The following is an 8,471-nucleotide window of genomic DNA, read 5'->3' as shown; positions in this document are numbered from 1 at the left end:
CTTCGGAGAGCTATGGCTGAAGCCATTGTCCTTGAGGAAGTGTCTAGGGCATGTTTGGAGGTATTGATTTGTTGCTTTGCCAGCACCATGCCCTCCTTTTGGATGATGCGGGCTGCCTGATGCTTGTCTTCTGGAAGGTGAGCCAGTTCAGCAAGCCTCTCCCACAAAGTGTACTGGTATCTACTCATACACGCTAAGTAATTGATGGTCTTTACTCCTAGCACTCCCATAGAGTAGAAACATTGTCCGAATGCATCTAACTTTCTGGTCTCCTTGTCTGAAGGTGCAGATTGTGTTCTCTTGGACTTGGATGAGGATATGACTACCATGGAGTTTGGTTGAGGATGGGCAAATAAGAATTCTGCTCCTGTTTCTTGTACTCTGTACATATGGTCCAAGTGACGTGTGGACACTGGAGCTGATGACCGTTTATCCCATGGGGCCTTTCTGCCTGTAACAGGACCATAGACATGGGAAGTGCTATAGCCGTCGATGTATCTAGCTGGATGACATCGAAGATGGCATCTGTTACCTGTCGATGTGCTTGTACGACTGAAAGACCAAGGGAGTGTGCCATTCTTTTTATAAGGTCTCCGTAGGAGGTTAAATTATCAGACTGAGATATAGGTTGGTCATCGGCTACTGCCTGGTTAGGAGACGGCTGGTCAGGGGAGCTGTGTACATCCGAAGCCCCTGTTATCAGAATCCTCATCCACAGAGTCAGAGGAATTGGGCTCTGGCAATTGCACCGGAGTGGTCTTGACCTGACTGGTTGGATCTGTTCACGGTAGGATAGGGGGACTGGGAGGACGATATTGATCCAGTCGATGTCAAGGAGGGTCATCAGATGGATGATCTGGTGGACGGGGGAGAGACGCTGAAGGCCTCGATCTATAGGGTGACCATGATCTGTGGGTAGAGTAACGATCCCAATCAGAGTAACCTGCTGGAGTCAACCACGGCATGGATGTGGGTGGATAAGCCCCATAAAGATAACGCAGTTGGCGGTGATCCCAGGAGAGAGGAGGAGGTGGTGGAGGCAGGAAGACTCGTGGGGATCTACTCCTAGAGCGGGAGCATCTTGGAGACAGTGTAGGATCTCATCTCCGTGTGCGACCCCTATTAGCCCGATCATCGATAACAAAGGGCCGATCCTCGGCGAACAGACGGGGAGGATGACATTGAGTGCTTTTAGGGAGCTGTCGATGCCGAGGTGCATCGATATCGGCTTGGCACTCCGACACCATTGATGTCGATGACTGAGCAGAGGGAGAATGATCCATGCCATGGGGATGACTGAGGATCTCGACGTTATCAATTTCGGAGAATGGATACATATCAACCAGCGTGTCATGGTCTAGCTGGTGTATGGGAGAATCCAGTAGCGGGATGGTCGGTATCGGCGGAAAGAAAGGAACTGGCGCGATGTCCGCGCCCACCACTCTGGGCATGCGTGGTGAGGTTGCTGCGCATGCCCGAGGTTTGGGCGTGGAAATCTGTTAAGAGCTTGCTACAATGCCAATCGATCTAGCGCAGGTGCACTGTATCCCATGGGTGTGAAGCACAGAGACCACATTGAAAATCAATATATTACACATAATTTTTACTCTGAAAAATTGTATTGCATGTCAGCTCCCAGTGCTTTACCATCAATTCAGGATATTTACAAAGAAAAAGATTGTCATTGTACTCACCACATTTGCCATGTTATTTTGCTTTACTGCTATCATATATAAGATTCCCATGATGGCCCCACCATGCAGATCAAAAAACCCACACAATAAAACTGTCCAAAGTGAAGGGAGACATTTCTGCAAACATGTCAGAAATCCCAGATTTGCAGAAGAACCCAAAACTAAAATAAAGTACAGTAATTTACTCTAATAATAAAATAAAATAAATAATTAACATAAACCTGTTTCTGCTGGTTTCTTGCACACCCAGTTTTTGAGGTAATAACAGGCAGTTGCCTCAATACCTTCAGATGACATATCAGCACATCTTTTCCACCTGTGCCATTTTGGTAGATACAGACCAAGACTATCAAGATAAAAACAGACAATCAGGAAAAATCCAGCCTTCATCTGTATATATGTATTTAACTTCTAAATTCTGAAGAAACAAGTGAAGTGGATAATAACAACAAAAGCATAGGAAACATAAGCCTGGACAAACAGGAGTCATGTAGAAATCTCTGTAAAAATTTTCCTGATTAATGTGATTGTTTTTTTAAGTTAGATGCATAAAGCACGGAAACTATAATAGTGTTCAGTAGATTGTTGCCTTTATGGTGCATCTTCAATGTACGTTGTGGCGTGCTGCTTATTTGGGGGAACTGTTTTCACTTTAAAATTATACTCTATGTTTATAAACTGGGTAGTTTCTGCTGCCACCTTCTCTCTGTTTCTGCTGCTGGTAATGTGACCCAGGGTCTGGGCTTTAAGAGGTCTATGTGGCCCTGAGGAAGGATTGAACTGAATTCCGGGATAAACTTAGACAAAATATGATTTATTGATTAAAGAACAAAATTAAGTTGCTGGTTAACTGTAACTGTTTTGGGGAAAAAGGAATTAGTAAATAAACTGGCAAGGTATCACACACAGTCTTTATGACACTAAAATTCCACACTGACAGGAATCTCTCTTTCACATAGGTCACCACAATGGCTTTGTATTATTGACTCTGTTTCATAACTTTAGAGTCTCACAGACCCTTCTCATATCTCCTTCACAATTAAACGTTTAAAGACGTATATACTGAACTCTTTAAGTTTTCACACAGAACTCTATCATTTCACTCACTGACTCACTGACTGAATAACTGAATAACTCCAACTGACTTCAACACACACACACACACAGATTCACTCCAAAAGACAGGTTGCTTACCTGTAACTGGTGATCTTCGAGTGGTCATCTGTGCATTCACACCCTTGGGATACTCTGCGCCTGCGCTGACCTTCTCGGTACCGATAGCTAGCAAAAGGGATTTTCGCGCCTCTCCCAGGTCACGCGCCGGCTCCACTGCGCATGACCAAGGAGGCGCACGCAGCTCCCGCCAGTTCCTTCTGACCGCCGCCCAACAGCCTTCAAAGCAACAAGATGAAGGGCCGAGAGCAGAGGGGAAGGAGGGCGGGTGGTGTGAATGCACAGATGACCACTCGAAGATCACCAGTTACAGGTAAGCAACCTGTCTATCTTCTTCGTGGTCTCTGTGCATCACACCCTTGGGAGAATAGCAAGCAATAACTCTTACCTGGAGGAGGGGCCGAGGCCCTACACCTGCGCCGTCTGCAAGATAGACCGACCCAACGCCACACGACGAGTAGACCGGACATCAAGGGCATAATGCTTCACGAAGGTGAGCGGAGTAGCCCAAGTCGCAGCGTTGCAGATGTCCTCCAACGGCATCCCTCTCAGGAAAGCTGTGGAAGCCGCCACCGCCCTTGTAGAGTGGGCGCGAAGTTGACCTGGAAGGGGTCTCTTAGCCAAAGCGTAACATAGCTTGATTACTTCCACAATCCACCTGGACAGCGTCTGGGAAGAGATCTTCTTCCCTAGGGAGGGCATACTGTGAGCAACAAACAAGGCTGGAGACTGACGAAAAGACTTGGTCCTGCCCAAATAGAACAGCAACACCCTCTTAACATCCAGAGAGTGCAATTTCCGCTCCTCTTCATTGGCAGGAGACGGGAAAAATGACGGCAAAACTATATCTGAACGTAGATGAAACTCCGAAACGACTTTCGGTAAGAAGGAGATGTCCAAAGACAACGACACCCCATGAGGGGAAAAAATCAAGTATGGTGGATCACACCTTAAAGCGGACAACTCACTGACTCGACGAGCAGAAGTAATGGCCACCAGAAACGCAGTCTTGAGCGATAACAACTTTAGAGAGCAAGTGGCCAGTGGTTCGAAGGGTTTTCCCATCAAAAACCGCAAAACTAAAGCCAAATCCCAGGCCGGAGTCGGAGAACGACGGGGAGGGTACAGGCGAATAAGACCTTTACAAAACTGTTTCGTCTGAGGATGCGAGAAAACTGAAAACCCATCAATAGATGGATGAAAAGCTGACACCGCAGCTAAATACACCTTAACTGAAGAAAAACTGAGTCCCAAGTCCATTCTGGACAAAATAAACGCAAAAATAGACCTCAAATCCACTGGCGGAGGAGGTAAATTGGAAGAACTCAAGTACTGTAGGAATAAATCCCACTTCTTTGCGTAAGACGTCCTAGTAGACAGTTTACGACAATTCAACAGGACCTCATTGATACGGTCATCCATCACTGAAAGCGTATTTCCCATAGAGTCAACTTGAGACTCAGAGGATCGTAGTGAAGGACCTGGCCTTCCTGAGCTTGGAGGAGATCCAACTCCTGCGGGAAGTGTACGAAGGATCCCTTGGCTAACCGCAGCAGTGTCGGAAACCACACCTGCCGAGGCCACCAGGGGGCTACCAGGAGACAATGGGGCTTGTCCTGTTGTATTTTCACAAGCACCCTGTGGAGCAGCGGAATCGGAGGAAATAGGTATAGAAAGTCGTGAGCCCACGACATCAACAGACCGTCCCCCATTGACAGAGGGTCCAACCCCGCTCTGGAGCAAAACCTGGGACACTTCTTGTTCAATCGAGTTGCAAAAACATCGATGTGGGGATGTCCCAGATGTTGAAAAAGAGGAAGGAGATACTTTGAGTTCAACTCCCATTCGTGGTCCGATGCTCCCCCTCTGCTCAGGAAATCCGCTTGTTGGTTCAAAGTTCCTGGCAGATGGGCAGCTTGGAGAGTGATGTTCCAATGAAGGCACTCTTCCCATATGTCCATAGCTAGCCTGCAAAGGGACCTGGACACGGTCCCGCCCTGGCGATTGATATAAGCCATCGCAGTTGTGTTGTCCGTAAAAATCAACACAGCTTTTCCTACAACCTGTCTGAGTAAGGATCTGAGGGCAAATTTTACGGCCAGCAGTTCCAGATAGTTGATATGATGACTCTTCCAAAGGGGTTGCCATGGAGCACCCACACAAGTGTCGTCTGTATGAGCACCCCAACCCCACAGGGAGGCATCTGTGGTGATGGACATTACGGGAACGATCGGTTGGAACGGTGCACCCGCCAACAGATTGGTGTCCACGAGCCACCACTGCAGGGAGACGAGGACCTGCGGAGGCACTACCAGTTGAAGGCTCGGAGGATGGATGGAAGGGCGAAATTTCTTTAGAAACCACAGCTGCAACGGGCGCATGCGAAGGCGTGCATATTCGATCACGGAAGTGGTGGCTGCCATGAGACCCAAGATCCGCTGAATGTGGACCGCTGATGTCACGTTGGACTGGAACAAACGTTGAATTTCCAGACGAATGGTATCTGCCCGTTGGCGAGGAAGGTACGCCCGAGTGGCTAGGGAGTCTATGACAGCTCCTATGAACTGCACGCGAGTTGCAGGTTGCAGCATGGATTTCTGTAAATTCACCAGAATTCCAAGGGAGGATAGGACCGACAATGTGATGGTGATGTGCTGAAGGAGACATTCTCTTGAATCTGCCACCATCAACCAGTCGTCTATATACGGAAAGATCTGAATGCCCTGAAGGCGAAGATGAGCGACGACAACCACCATTACCTTCGTAAAAACCCTGGGGGCGGTAGAGAGCCCGAATGGAAGGGCTTTGAATTGGTAATGGTCCTCCCCGACTGCGAATCTGAGGAACTTTCTGTGACGAGGATGGATGGAGACGTGAAAATAAGCGTCTTTGAGATCTAAAGTGACCATCCAAGTCCCTGGAGACAGGAGTGGTAAAATGCTTTGCAACGTGGTCATGCGAAACTTTCTGTAAATGATGAACCGATTGAGAAAACGAAGGTCCATGATTGGACGAAGTCCTCCGTCCTTCTTGGGGACCGTGAAATATTTGGAATAAATCCCGCGGCAACAATCCGCCATCGGGACTTTCTCTATAGCGTTTTTTTGTGTCAGCGATTGTACCTCCTGTAGCAGGGCAGGAGACGCCGGGGTTCTGATAAAACGGGAGATTTTGGGAGTCAGAGAAAACTCTATGAGATAGCCATCTCTTATTATAGAGTGCACCCATTTGTCCGTAGAAATGGCGAGCCATGCGTGCAGGAAGGGTGCAAGGCGAGTCTGAGCAGTAAGGTTGAAGTCAAAGTCCCTGTTTGGGATTCTTAGGGAATTTCGACTTATAGGCACCGGACGATTGTCCCTTATTTTTCGGGGGAAAAGACCGTGACTGAGAGGGAGGTCTTTGCCATTGATCCGTAGGTGATTTGTTGTACGGTTGCCTGGTCGACCAAGGTTGCCTAGGCCACTGCTTGGATTTCGAGTATTTGGTCGTGGGGGAGATCCCCAAACTCTTGGACGTCTTGATACTCTTATCCATTTCCTGCAGAACCGTGTCAGTGGTGGAGCTAAACAATCCAGAACCTTCAAAGGGAAGGTCTTCCACCGAGGATCTGGTGTCATATGGCAATGATGAAGAGCGGAGCCAGGCATGTCTGCGTAACGCTACAGAGGTTGCTAGAGTCTTACTAGCGGATTCCAGGGAATGCTTGGCAGCACTAATTTGGTGTCTAGCCAAGACCATCCCTTCATTCTGAATCCTTTTAATCTGAGGTTGGCACTCTTTGGGCACGTGCGGGAGGAAATCATTCAAACGCTTCCATAAATTGAATTGATAACGGCCCATGCAGGCGGCATAGTTCGCCGTTTTAATGCCCATTGCACCGACAGTGTAGAATTTTCTACCAACCGAATCCAACTTTTTTCCTTCTTTGTCTGATGGAGTAGAGTGGCTCGCTTTTCCTTTCGTGGACGAGGAAACGACCAAAGAATTGGGCTTAGGATGTGTGTATAAAAACTCAGCCCCTGATTCCTGGACCTTGTACATGTGATCCAGACGCTTATTAGAGACATTAATGGAGGCTGGACGAGTCCAAAAGTCCTTGGTAGTTTGCAAGAGAACTTTTGTCATTGGTAGAGCCACGGAGGGCGAAGTGTTAGAGTGCATAATGTCCGAGGATCGATCCCGAAACTGCGAGATGCGGGATGACACCGATTGACGATCCCAGTCAGGTGGGGGGGGTGGAGGAAGAGCCCATGGGTATGGGTATCGGCTTCCATACAAGTAATGCCACTGTCTCTCATCCCAGGTTAAAGTAGGGGATGCCGGTCGGTGTCGATCATCGACTCCACGTTCCGGGGAAGCATGAGAGGATTGACGACTCGACATATCAGATTGCGACTGATTTGTCTGCTGAGTAAGGTCGATGTCGAGATCTGAACCGATCGGGTGGTGAGGTTCTTGCGTGAGATCTCGACCTTGACTAGCTGAAACCTTATGGACTTTCGACTTGTCCGTTTTAGGTTTCTTCGACTGCTGTGAGTCTTTGCCCTGCTTCCGGATCTTGGAAGGTACGGCATCAGATATCCCCTGCTTCCGGATCTTGGAAGGTACGGGGTGGTCTTTTATCGGCGTCGAACGTTTCGGTGCCGAAGCATCGATTGCGACCGTCGACGTCGATGTTCCCGGAACGGGAGGACAAGTGTCCGCAGCCAGGGTGGACATCGAGGCGTGCCCGGACGTGTCCAACGGCGAAGACGACTGTGGAGATAGCGCTTTCTCCATCAAAGCCAAATGCAGACGAGCTGCCCTGTTTTTTCTCGTCTGGTTCGAAAACTTCCGGCAATGTCTGCACTTAGACACACAGTGCGACTCCCCTAGACAGACGAGGCAAAGTGAGTGCCCATCGGTGGGGGATATTTTAAGGCCGCAAGTCTTGCACCGTTTGAAACAACCCCACCGCGGGGCCATAGGCCAGCGGAGGGGAAACGAGAAAAACACAAAACAACACCCGGAGAAAAATGCTAACTACAAAAATAAAGAAAAAGAAAGTAACTAAACGCAAGTTTAGCAAAAGTTTGTACTTAACAGACCGAAGCAGAAGGCGTCCTACCAGCGCGGCGGTCAGAAGAGAACTGGCGGGATCTGCGTGCCCCTCCTTGGTCATGCGCAGTGGAGCCGGCGCGTGACCTGGGAGAGGCGCGAAAATCCCTTTTGCTAGCTATCGGTACCGAGAAGGTTCAGCGCAGGCGCAGAGTATCCCAAGGGTGTGATGCACAGAGACCACGAAGAAGATCAACTCCTTCCACACTCTCAGTCATCCACCAATCACAGCACACTTGTCTCCCTCAATCACTCTACTCTTCTAGCACTGCACTCCAACCAAACATTTAAAGGAACACACACACAGTAAAACAAGGAATCATTACATATGTGGTACATTGTGTACAAGAGTACACAAAAATATATGAGTGGATGTATGTGTGACTGTAGGTAGCCTGCGAGCACCACTGGGCGAGTGAGAGTGAGTGTGTGAAGTTGTTGTGTATTATTTGGTAGTGAGTGCTGCACAGGCTGGTTCTATTGCACTTTTGGGGAGGCAGGAAGAGA

The sequence above is a fragment of the Gekko japonicus genome, unplaced genomic scaffold, assembly GCF_001447785.1.
Source record: "Gekko japonicus isolate JY-2015 unplaced genomic scaffold, Gekko_japonicus_V1.1 scaffold226, whole genome shotgun sequence".
NCBI lineage: Eukaryota > Metazoa > Chordata > Lepidosauria > Squamata > Gekkonidae > Gekko > Gekko japonicus.
Note: the sequence above shows the minus strand (reverse complement) of the source record.